Source organism: Astyanax mexicanus, chromosome 1, assembly GCF_023375975.1.
Source record: "Astyanax mexicanus isolate ESR-SI-001 chromosome 1, AstMex3_surface, whole genome shotgun sequence".
Classification (NCBI taxonomy): domain Eukaryota; kingdom Metazoa; phylum Chordata; class Actinopteri; order Characiformes; family Acestrorhamphidae; genus Astyanax; species Astyanax mexicanus.
This window is the reverse complement of record NC_064408.1, coordinates 133,952,582-133,966,357: the sequence shown is the minus strand read 5'-3', so window position 1 is coordinate 133,966,357 and position 13,776 is coordinate 133,952,582.

Genomic DNA, 13,776 nt, shown 5'->3' with positions numbered 1-13,776 from the left:
GAAATTGAAATATGTTGTCCAAATAGCACCTCTGTTGTTGCTTGTAAAGTTTCGTGCCACAGAAGTCAACGTAGGCCAAACTCCTTCCCCCGACAACCCAGAGGTCTGAAATTGAAATATGTTGTCCAAATGGCACCTCTGGTGTTGCTTGTAAAGTTTCGTGCCACAGAAGTCAACGTAGGCCAAACTCCTTCCCCGGACAACCCAGTGGTCTGAAATTGAAATATGTTGTCCAAATAGCACCTCTGTTGTTGCTTGTAAAGTTTCGTGCCACAGAAGTCAACGTAGGCCAAACTCCTTCCCCCGACAACCCAGAGGTCTGAAATTGAATAATGTTGTCCAAATGGCACCTCTGGTGTTGCTTGTAAAGTTTTGTGCCACAGAAGTCAACGTAGGCCAAACTCCTTCCCCGGACAACCCAGTGGTCTGAAATTGAAATATGTTGTCCAAATAGCACCTCTGTTGTTGCTTGTAAAATTTCGTGCCACAGAAGTCAACGTAGGCCAAACTCCTTCCCCTGACAACCCAGTGGTCTGAAATTGAAATATGTTGTCCAAATAGCACCTCTGTTGTTGCTTGTAAAGTTTCGTGCCACAGAAGTCAACGTAGGCCAAACTCCTTCCCCCGACAACCCAGAGGTCTGAAATTGAAATATGTTGTCCAAATGGCACCTCTGGTGTTGCTTGTAAAGTTTTGTGCCACAGAAGTCAACGTAGGCCAAACTCCTTCCCCGGACAACCCAGTGGTCTGAAATTGAAATATGTTGTCCAAATATCACCTCTGTTGTTGCTTGTAAAATTTCGTGCCACAGAAGTCAACGTAGGCCAAACTCCTTCCCCTGACAACCCAGTGGTCTGAAATTGAAATATGTTGTCCAAATAGCACCTCTGTTGTTGCTTGTAAAGTTTCGTGCCACAGAAGTCAACGTAGGCCAAACTACTTCCCCCGACAACCCAGAGGTCTGAAATCGTAATATGTTGTCCGGACAGCACATTTGAGGTTGCCTGTAAAGTTTCGTGCCACAGAAGTCAACGTAGGCCAAACTCCTTCCCCCGACAACTCAGAGGTCTGAAATCCTAATATGTTGTCCGGATCGCACATGTGAGGTTGCCTCTAAAGTTTCGTGCCACAAAAGTCAACGTAGGCCAAACTCCTTCCCCCGACAACCCAGAGGTCTGAAATTGAAATATGTTGTCCAAATTGCACCTCTGGTGTTGCTTGTAAAGTTTTGTGCCACAGAAGTCAACGTAGGCCAAACTCCTTCCCCTGACAACCCAGTGGTCTGAAATTGAAATATGTTGTACAAATGGCACTTCTGGTGTTGTTTGTAAAGTTTCGTGCCACAGAAGTCAACGTAGGCCAAACTACTTCCCCCGACAACCCAGAGGTCTGAAATCGTAATATGTTGTCCGGAGGCACATGTGAGGTTGCCTCTAAAGTTTCGTGCCACAAAAGTCAATGTAGGCCAAACTCCTTCCCCCGACAACTCAGAGGTCTGAAATCGAAATATGTGTTCCAAATGGCACCTCTGGGGGTACCAGTAAAGTTTCGTGCCACAGACGTCAACGTAGGCCAAACTCCTTCCCCCAACAACCCAGAGGTCTGAAATCGTAATTTGTTGTCCAAACGGCACTTCTGGTGTTGTTTATAAAGTTTCGTGCCACAGAAGTCAACGTAGGCCAAACTCCTTCCCCCGACAACCCAGAGGTCTGAAATCGTAATATGTTGTCCAAATGGCACTTCTGGTGTTGTTTGTAAAGTTTCGTGCCACAGATGTCAACGTAGGCCAAACTCCTTCCCCAGACAACTCAGAGGTCTGAAATCCTAATATGTTGTCCGGATAGCACATTTGAGGTTGCCTCTAAAGTTTCGTGCGACAAAAGTCAACGTAGGCCAAACTCCTTCCCCCGACAACCCAGAGGTCTGAAATCGTAATTTGTTGTCCAAACGGCACTTCTGGTGTTGTTTATAAAGTTTCGTGCCACAGAAGTCAACGTAGGCCAAACTCCTTCCCCCGACAACCCAGAGGTCTGAAATTGAAATATGTTGTCCAAATGGCACCTCTGGTGTTGCTTGTAAAGTTTTGTGCCACAGAAGTCAACGTAGGCCAAACTCCTTCCCCTGACAACCCAGTGGTCTGAAATTGAAATATGTCGTCCAAATGGCACTTCTGGTGTTGTTTGTAAAGTTTCGTGCCACAGAAGTCAACGTAGGCCAAACTACTTCCCCCGACAACCCAGAGGTCTGAAATCGTAATATGTTGTCCGGACAGCACATTTGAGGTTGCCTGTAAAGTTTCGTGCCACAGACTTCAACGTAGGCCAAACTCCTTCCCCCGACAACCCAGAGGTCTGAAATCGCAATTTGTTGTCCAAATGGCACTTCTGGTGTTGTTTGTAAATTTTTTGTGCCACAGAAGTCAACGTATGCCAAACTACTTCCCCCGACAACCCAGAGGTCTGAAATCGTAATATGTTGTCCGGACAGCACATTTGAGGTTGCCTGTACAGTTTCGTGCCACAGACGTCAACGTAGGCCAAACTCCTTCCCCCGACAACCCAGAGGTCTGAAATCATAGTAGTTTGTCCAAATGCTACCTTTGGGGTTGCCTGCAAAGTTTCGTGCCTCAGAAGTCAACGTGGATCAAACTCCTTCTCCCAAGCACCCAGACATCTGAAATCGAAATATGTTGTCCAAACTGACACCTTTGGGGGTGTGGAGAGTTTCGTGCAACAGGAGTCACCGTAGGCCAAACTCCTTCCCCCGACCACCCAGAGGTCTGAAATCGCAATTTTTGGTCCATCTGTAGCCAGGGTAATCGTCTGCGAAGTTTTGTGCCACAGAAGTCAACATAGGCCAAACTCTATCCCCTGGCCACTCAGATGTCTGCCATAGCAGTATGTTGTCCAACTTGCACCTGTGTGATTGCCTGCGAAGTTTTGTGCCATAGAAGCCATCATAGGCCAAACTGCTTTCCCCAACCACCTAGAGTTCTGAAATCACAGTATGTCGTACAACTGGTACCTCTAGGGTTGCCTGCAGAGTTTTGTCCTACAGAAGCCATTGTAAATCCCAGGAGGTGGGCCAATTGGCAACGCGGCATTGTCTGCAGAGTTTCGTGCCACAGAAGTCAACGTAGGCCAAACTTCTCCCTCCGACCACCCAGAGGTTTAAAATTACAGTATGTTTTCCAACTGCCACCTGGGTGATCGCCTGTAAAGTTTTGTCCCACAGAAGCCAATGTAGGCCAAACTCTTTTCCTCAATCTCCCAGAGTTCTGACATCGCAGGGATTGTTCCAGGACCTATCCCTAGGGTGGCCTACCAAGCCACCATGAGGCAGCCTCGGGTTAGCCTGTAAAGTTTTGTATGTTAGAAGCCTCTGTAGGCCCAACTCCCTCCCCAGACCACCCAGAGGTCTGACGTCGCAGGCAGTGTTCCATGTTGCACTCCCAGGTTCACCTGCCGAGTTTCGAGTCACAAAAGCTTTTCCCGACTACCCAGAGGTCCGAAATCGCAGTATGGTGTCCAACTGGCACCTGTGTGGTCGCCTTAACTCCCTGAGGTCTGACGTCGCAGGCAGTGGTCTATGAGGCACCCGTGGGTTAGCCTGCCAAGTTTTGTGTGTCAAAAGGCCCTGTTCTATGATTCTGAACACTTTTTTCCATTGTACCACTTTCAGAAAAGTCACATTAACCATCGTTTGAGATCTATTAAAGCGCTGCCTGAGTACAGGGTTGTTTACATATCCAGGCCCAAAACTGATCATAAATGCTGTACTTATCCTGCATGTTACAAAACTTCCTCCTACTGTATTAAAATTAAGGGGAAGTTTCACACCAGGACCTCTTGATGCTAGTGTTACAGAGAGGCAGTGTGAAGATGAGCTCCTAAGACAAACCAATGAAATCACTTACACACTGAATAGAACACTAATAACAACCAACTGCCAAAAAAACAACAGAAAGATTTATTAATACAATTATAAATTATGAGTCTGCAAGATTCAATTAAATTTTATTTGCATTGCGCTTTTACAACAAAATGACATGCCATTGTGGTGACGACAGTGGCAAGAAAAAATTTCCTTACATTAAGAGGAAGAAACCTTAGGAGGAACCAAGACTCAGAGGAATCCATCCTACTCGCTCAGTACAAACAAATAGCAAACAACAGAACACAACAGTACAGAAAGATAATGTGGAGCTATATCTAATGTAAAATGTACATTTATGAATGTGAAAATGTGATGGGCACATAATGGAAATGAAAATGATGAGGTGGAGATCCACAAGACAAGTAGAAGCTTCACATTCATAAAGAAACTTTTACAGAACTTCAACCACTGAAAAAACAGAGAATCCAGAGTTTACAGTATCTCTCAAAAGTGAGTACACCTCTCACATTTGTAAATATTTTAGTATATCCTTTCACGAGACTGTAGTGGATTAACCAGAGGATTTCTTCATTGCTTCATTGCACACACACACTACCCCCACTTTACGGCCTATAAGGAAACTTCGAACCCAGAACACTCTAAAAAAACCTTGGAGTAATCTTTTTTTCAAACAACCTTAAATTTCAAAATGACATTTACTGACTATTTCTTCACTCAGCCTCGCTCAAGAGCCCTAAATGCGAGTTTAGGGTAAAATTCTGTTTACATTCCTCCAAGTCATAAACCTCGGAGTTAATGTAAACATTTGGAACATTTGCAACACCATCACTAGGACGGGACTGCGGACTTAAGAGAGTGTCAAAACTTAATTAATGCCTTGGAAATTGTTAATTCACCAAATGTTGTACCAATTTAGGGGTTTGTGCCTAGTTATTTCTGCAATCACTTAGAAATAAGATTAATGAAATTAAGAGAAATGTTCTAAGCTTGGAAATTCCATTGACCGTTTGTAAGTGAGACTCTCTGCTCTCTGTTCACCAACCTCCCCCACCGTCGTAAATTCCGATGCCAGCCGCTTATCTAAGCACTCAGCAAAGGGGAGGAATTTCTCACTAAGAAGATTTTGCTTAAAATACATATATATTGACTATATAAAAAAGGTGTTTTATAGAATGTTTACTAAATAATGGTATATGTGTCTGGTATATGGTATATGTGTTTGGATGTGTCCTGATTGAATTCTCCTACACATTCAAGTCTGAATCAACAAGGTTTAATTAGCATTTGATAATATAGCTTTATTTGGTTATCAGTGGTTTAATCATGTATTATCTTTTAAGTGATTTAATTGGGTTTAAATAATAACATGACTCTTGATCTCTTTCTGACAGAGTACCATCCATCATTGTATTCCTAAGATTATCTTGAGTATTACAAAACTGTTTGTGGGCAAAATATATATATATTACATTTATTGTGATTCAATTGTAAGATTGTGTTTCCTGAATTTATCATCACAAACTGATATGCTGAAAAATGTATTTTGATCCACTGTTTAGTTGAGTTTTCTTTTGGTTGGGTCTATTAGAAAAATAGACCACTAGCTGATGCATGCTGACCATGTGAGGGGGGGGTTTATGGCCCTTTGTGAATCCCCACCAAAGTTTGAAATTGCTCCTAGACCAATCAAAACACAGACATTTGGGCCACAGGGCCAATCATAGCTCAGGGGCCAAACAGGCCACAGAGACTAATAGTTAAACTGGGCAGACACAGTTCAGTTTCCAGTTTAGAGTTTCCAGTTGAGTTTTGGGAGTTCAGGTCAGAGCAGTTGGAGGAGAAGCAGTGGGAGAAGGAGTTGGAGAAGATGAGTTGAGGAAAACAGTTAGAGGAGAGAGGTTAGGGAGCCCAGAGATGGAGAAAGGATAGACTGTTAGTTTAGTCATCTTAAGTTAGTTTTCTTAGACTAGTGCATTTAATCTTCAAGTATATTAATATTAGCTATCCTAGTTAAAATATCTAAGGTTATTTTACAATCTACGAAGCCAAGCATTATTCCATCTAAGTTTAGCTAAAGTACAGCTGAAAAGGAGATCCGCCAGATCCAACCCAGAAACCTGCGGTCCGGAGGCCACCAGCAAGCCAGCTGAGAGTGAAGGGATTTACCCTGTGGGTTCTAATGGGGCTCCGTGCTGACACAGGAAGTCAAACCACCCTTCAGACAGGCTCACGTGATCCTTTTTCGGGGTGAAGCAGCAGACGACCAACACAGACGGACGTCACCGAGGCCCACTTCAACACCTCAGAGTAAGGCAGAGCTGGGTTTTAATCTTTCGGCAGATGGTGTCTGTTGGTCATGGTTTGGGTCGGGTCTTTAATAGAGCGTCTTTAGTATAGATGACTCATTTTGAGTTGCTTGGTTGGAAATAAGAACTGGTTTCGTAGACTTAAAATGCCTTAGACCCTTATTTAGAAATATTCACTTAATAGTTCTATTAATCTTTATTCCTTTCATATCAGCATTATAACGTGTTTGTTCTTTTATTTCTCATTTATTATTCTACACTATGATTTGATATCTAATGGCTACATTTATGACTTTTTAATGAATTATTTACTCATATCTGTGTGATTTAATAAATACTTTTATTTTACAAAACCTGTCATTTCAGTGTGTTTTTCTGGATAACTTGGTTATGAAAATTTCTGTCACCTGTAGAAACCACACCCTGAGATGTCTTGTGTTATTAATTAATTTGATTAATTAATTAATTAATTCATTAATCTAATTAAATTAATTTAATAACTGGCGCCCAATAAAAAAATATTTCAACATCTCAATTAGCACCAGGTATTACACCACTGAGCCGCTACAAGACACTCTGAAGACATGACACTTTGATACAGTGTAAAGTAGTCAGTGTACAGCTTATATAACTGTACATTAACTGTTCCATCAAAATAACTCAAGACACAAAAATTAATGTCTAAACCACTGCAACAAAAGTGATGACATCAAGGAGCTGGTGGATATTAGACATCTTGTCCTCCATATTCTGTTTAAGGATGTACGACAGATGTTCAATTGGGTGGAACAAACTACCTTCCACTACCAGATCAGGAGAATCTCTCACTATCTTTAATAATAAACTCCTGAAGACTGAGCTCTTCAAAAAGCTCTTACTCTCCTAACACCTCTAACTAACTACCTTCTACTACCAGATCAGGAGAATCTCTCACTATCTTTAATAAACTCCTGAAGACAGAGCTCTTCAAAGAGCTCTTACTCTCCTAACACCTCTAACTAACTACCTTCTACTACCAGATCAGGAGAATCTCTCACTATCTTTAATAAACTCCTGAAAACAGAGCTCTTCAAAGAGCACTTACTCTCCTAACACCTCTAACTAACTACCTTCTACTACCAGATCAGGAGAATCTCTCACTATCTTTAATAATAAACTCCTGAAGACTGAGCTCTTCAAAAAGCTCTTACTCTCCTAACACCTCTAACTAACTACCTTCTACTACCAGATCAGGAGAATCTCTCACTATCTTTAATAAACTCCTGAAGACAGAGCTCTTCAAAGAGCTCTTACTCTCCTAACACCTCTAACTAACTACCTTCTACTACCAGATCAGGAGAATCTCTCACTATCTTTAATAAACTCCTGAAAACAGAGCTCTTCAAAGAGCACTTACTCTCCTAACACCTCTAACTAACTACCTTCTACTACCAGATCAGGAGAATCTCTCACTATCTTTAATAAACTCCTGAAGACAGAGCTCTTCAAAGAGCACTTACTCTCCTGATCAATTTCAAAATTATGATTAACTTTTAAAATGACAATAACCACTATATCATGTTATATCACAAGTTTGGATCCTATTGAAACCCACTGTATCATGTATTTGAGCTCAGACATGTCATTTAGGATCCTATTGAATCTTATTATAAACTTTTTACATTATTTCATGTTTATGGAATAACATCATACCATTAGGTATTTGGGTTTCCTAAAACCTCCCATGTTGGCATCTTGAGGATCATAAGTGCCTATATTTAAGACAATGAAGAAATACACATTTAAAAAAGAAATAAACACATGAACACACTATAACATTGAAACACTGTAATCGTTTATTGTATTTTATTATCAAATAAATAGAATTCATTTTCATTTTCAGCAGTATTTGAAGAACAATCATTAAAAAGGTGTGTGTATGAATGTGCATGTTACTGGGTCTGTATGTTTGTGCATAAGTGAGTGTGTTTTTGTGAGAGAAAATGTGTGTGAAGGGAAAAGTGTAAATGTGTGACTGTGTGTTTTTGTATGTGTATTTTTGCTGTTGTAAATTATTGTATTTTAACAAATAACAAATCATCATTGCTGTAACCAAGGATGGCTGATGACTGCATGTTTTCTGCAGTCTATATAGTTTTTGGGGTTTTCTGAGGTTAACCAGGCATCTAAAACATTCTTTATTCATAGTAACATCAACACAGTAACTTTACTCTTGATGTCTCATCTGCTGCCTCCATGCTCTCATCTGGCCTCTCTTTTTTAGCTTCTGATTTCTCCAGAAGTTTGCTTCAGTACCACCATGCTGTTGAAGATATGAATGTTTGGTGATTCTAATGGTCAAAGGTCATAAGGCTACGGCCAGAATATATTGTTCATACCTTCAGTCACAAAAATACCATGAGGCAGTCAGTTCAGCTACATCACTTCTGAGTTCCAACCATGATAACTACTGTGTTTTCCCTCAGCTTTATAGGTTCCATCATAGACTGATCTGCCACTGATCTGATCCATCACCTGTGTTACTTAGCATTGCCAGCAGTGACTGTGAACATCTAGAATACACATGGGCCCTTTGGAGCTCCATTATTTATGGAAGATATTTTTTGAGTACACTGCAATAATTGCACAGCCCATAGTGGTCCATGGGATCAGTCAACTGTAGCAGTTTCTTTTTTGGGTTTTCATTGAGTGTACTGCAAGTGGCTCTGCGGGTTCAAATCAGTGAAAAACCTCCTGCTTCTTGCTAATCCTTAGGGGCCCATTATTTTCTGTGGCTGGGCACATGGGCTCTGATTTCTGTTTAGAGGATTTGTCCTGATGCATTTGTGTGCTCACACTTGTCTTTTATATCATTTTGTGTCCCTCAAATTCAGGGGGACAAAAGTGTCAGGGTCCAGGAAGAGCACCAGGTTATTAACTCATGCCAAAGGTTGCAAAACAATACAAATATGTTGTAATCAATAAATATTAGTGTGAATGCACCAGTGTCAAAGATTATTCCCACAGTGAGCACTGATATGGTTACTGTATAACTGGAAGTGTCCTCTGTTGACAAAAACTATTTCCATTATCTGGGCAGTGATATGGTTTCTCTCCACTGTGAGTCCTCTGGTGTTGATGGAGATGACTCTGTTGATTAAAACGTTTCCCACAGTTTGAGCAATGATACGGTTTCTCTCCAGTGTGAATGCGCTGGTGTTGTTGAAGTTGACTCTGTTGACTAAAACTCTTTCCACACTCTGAGCACTGATATGGTTTCTCTCCAGTGTGAATGCGCTGGTGTTTTTTTAGATTAAACTTTCGATTAAAACTCTTCCCACAGTCTGAGCAGTGATATGATTTTTCCCCTGTGTGAATGCTCTGGTGTAAATGAAGAGAACTTGGATGACTAAAACTCTTCCCACAGTTTGAGCAGTAATACGGTTTCATTGTAGTGTGAATGATCTGGTGTATTTTGAGAGAATTTTGTTGATTAAAACCTTCCCCACAGTTTGAGCATTGATACGGTTTCTCTCCAGTGTGAATGCGTCGATGTTGTTGGAGGTGACTCAGTCGATTAAAGCACTTTCCACAGTCTGAGCACTGATATGGTTTCTCTCCAGTGTGAATACGCTGGTGTTCTTGAAGATGACCTTGTCGATGGAAGCTCTTCCCACAGTCGGAGCACTGATAAGGTTTCTCTCCGGTGTGAATGCTCTGGTGTAGTTGGAGTGTTCTCTGTTGACTAAAACTTTCCCCACACTCTGAACAATAATAAGGTTTCTCTCCAGTGTGAATGCGCTGGTGTTGTTGGAGTGTGTTGTGTCGATTAAAACTTTTCCCACAAACTGAGCAGAGATAGGGTTTTACTCCAGTGTGAATAGTCTGGTGTTGTTGGAGTTTCCTCTGTTGACTAAAAGTTTTTCCACAGTCTGAGCACTGATATGGTTTCTCTCCTGTGTGAATGCGCTGATGGTGTTGGAGATTACTAGGTCTATTAAAACTTTGCCACACTGTGAGCACTGATATAACTTCACTCCACTGTGAATGAGCTGGTGTTGTTGGAGATGACTCCGTTGACTAAAACTCTTCCCACAGTCTGAACACTGATATGGTTTCTCCCCTGTGTGAATGCGCTGGTGTGTTTGGAGATTAATCAGTTGACTGAATCTCTTCCCACAGTCTGAACACTGATATGGTTTCTCCCCTGTGTGAATGCGCTGGTGTGTTTGGAGATTAATCAGTTGACTGAATCTCTTACCGCAGTCTGAGCAGTGATATGGTTTCTCTCCAGTGTGAACACGGTGGTGTTGTTGTAGGTGATTCAGTGTAGTAAAACTCTTCCCACAATCTGAGCAGTGGAAGGGTTTTTCCCCAGTGTGAATGCGCTGATGTATTTGGAGATGACTCTGCGTAGTAAAGCTCCTCCCACAGTGTGAGCACTGATAAGGTTTCTCTCCAGTGTGAATGCGCTGGTGTATTTTAAGATGATCCTGTGTAATAAAACTCCTCCCACACACTAAGCAGTGATGCGGTTTCTCTCCAGTGTGAATGCGCTGGTGTATTGTTAGATGACCTTGTGTAGTAAATCTCTTCCCACAGTCTGAGCAGTGATGAGATTTCTTCTTTGTACTTTTATGCATGTGTCTGTGAGGTGTAGAAGAAGTTGTTTGTTGAATGTTGGAACTTTCTCTGGAGGCCATGCTGGTTCCCTCTATCAGCAGCTTAATGTCTTCATGAACACTTGTGATTGTGTGCATTTGTGAAGCAATTTGAACCAGCTAGCAACAGCAACACTAGAAGCAGAAGAAGACCTGGAAAAAGACAGCATTCCCTCCTGGAAGAAACAAATAAAAAAGTTGAATTACTGAGGTACAATTATTATTTTTAATATACTGGCATTACTGAGGTAAAATTATTATTAGAATACCATTACTGTGGTACCATTATTATTAGAATAGCATTGCTGAGGTAAAATTATTAGAATTGCATTACTGAGGTACAATTATTTTTATATTGGCATTACTGATGTATAATTATTATTAGAAAAAACTTTACTAAGGCAAAACTATTATATGAATAGCATTTTTAGAATGCCATTACTGAGGTGAAATTATTATTTAAATTGCACTTACCAAGGTAAAAATATTATAGTAGCATTACTAAGATTGAATTCTTTTCAAAATTGCATTACTGAGGAAAAATATTATTAAAATAGCATTACTGACGTAATTTATTATTAGAATTACATTGCTGAGGTAAAATTATTACAGTGGCTTTGCTCAAGGTATAGGATTCAAGCTAAAATTATGTAAAATATACTAATAAAATGGCATTACTAAGGTAAAATGATAATTACAATCATTACAATGCCTACAAGGTGATGACAGAGCAGCCCCCTCCTACCTGCACTCACTCCTAAAGGTCTATGTTACCTCCCTACCTCCTCCAGTAAACGTCATCTTGCTTTACCAAACATTCACACAAAGCAATCCAGACTGTTCTCATACAGAGTTTCTCAATCGTGGAACAAACTATGGCATTTCTGAGGTAAAAGTATTATAAGAATAGCACTACTGAGGTATTACTCAAGTAGAAATATTGGTATGACTGCATTGTGAGGTAAAATTATTATTAGTATAACATTACTCAGATAGAATTATTATTAGAATATCATTACTAAGGTAAAATGATTATTAAAACAGCTTAACTGACATGCAATTACCATCAGAATAACATTGCTGAAATAAAATTATTATTAAAACGGCATTACTGTGGTTAAATGTAAATATTATAACTGCATTGCTGGGGTATGATTCTTGGTAAATTTTTATTAGAAAAGCATTATTGACATAAATTATTACTAAATTATTAAAATTGCACTGTTGGGGTAAAAATATTACTAGAACATCATTGCTGAGGTACAATTATTATTCAAATGGCATTGCTCAGGTAAACGTATTATTAGAATAACATTGCTGAGGTAAAATTATTATTATTATTGCACTACAGAGTTAAAATTATTATTAGTATAGAATTACTGAATTACAATTTTTATTAGAATTGCATTGCAGAGGAAATTTATTATTAGTTTTGCATTACCGAAATAAAATTATTATTAGAATAGAATTACTAAGGTTTAATATTATTAAATATATTATTGCTGAAGTTACAGTATTAGTAGAATATCATTACTGAGGTAAAATGATCATTATAATTGCATTATTGAAGTAAAAGTATTATTAAATTGACATTGCTGAAGTTAATTTTTATTAGAATATCATTACTGAGGTAAAATGATCATTATAACTGCATTGCCGAGATGAACTGGTAAGCAGAGTAGAGTTTATAAACAATAGAATAAAATTAATGCTTTAAAAACCTGAGAATTATTATTAGTTAAATAAAGCAGATTTCCTGTAAATCTGAATATTCCTGATACAGCCAGAACACAAACAGCTGACTATATTACTGCTCTGTTCTACAGTGTAAATATAAAGATATGTATTAATCATATTTATATATTTAATATAATTTTATTTACTTACAGATAAACAGCAGAATTCCCACATCAACAACCCGCAGCGTGTTACACCTAAACCTGTCCCCCCCGGAACAACTTCTCCCCACAACTCAGTTCCGCGCGGCTCGCCCGGGGTTTCGGTTCGGGGGGAGGTTCGAACCGACCTGCTGCTAGTGACGGTGTTCCAAACCACTGTTTCAAAGTCCGTATCAAAAGGGGAAAGCCACGTGACTGTTCCTAAAACGGGTTTCGTTACGTCACGCAGTTTCGATTCGTTTTAGTCCGCGGTTAAGTTTAAGCAGCTGGTCTGAGATCAGAATGCTTGATCTCATATCTGCCCAGAGAAAAAGAAGACCCTATGGATCACTGGCTCAGACACTCTGCCGTCTTTCCTCATTCGTTTCAATTATAAAAAAATATCTCTCAATTCCAGCAACCCAGCAGTCCAAGCACTGTGGAACAGATCCTGTTTATTAATAAAAACAACTGATTACTTGAAATGTTTAATAAATAAAGTATTACACAAGCATTTCCCTACCTTGCAATGTAAAATGAATAATGTCAGCTATATAAATCCACTGACTGTGTATCAAAATGTAAAATACATCTTAATGACATAAAAAAAACCCTGTTCTCTGCAAAATGATATGTTTTCATGACTCAATTAGGGACAAAACATGCTATGGGGGAATATTTCTTTAATTTATCATAAAAAAACACATCACTTCTGTTTCTGTTAAGAAAAAGATTTAGGCCCTGGTTGACCACTAGATGTCACAGTGGCGTGTAATGATTCGAACGTTTCACAAGATCGAATCATTTTCCAAATCAATTGGTTCATTTGATTCGATCTCCCAAAAGCCCCATTTTTGCCATCACTACCTGCTGCCCATTTAACGTTTAACCCCTCCAGTTCCGCTTTATTATACACACACTGAAACTCTTCAGATTCAGATTAGTGAGTTTAACCTTTATAACAGAGACTGACTCAATAATTTAATAATTCTATAAAATAATTAATTTATTCACTCACTTTTTAACTCAAAAACTCGCTATTCGGCTTAATAATTC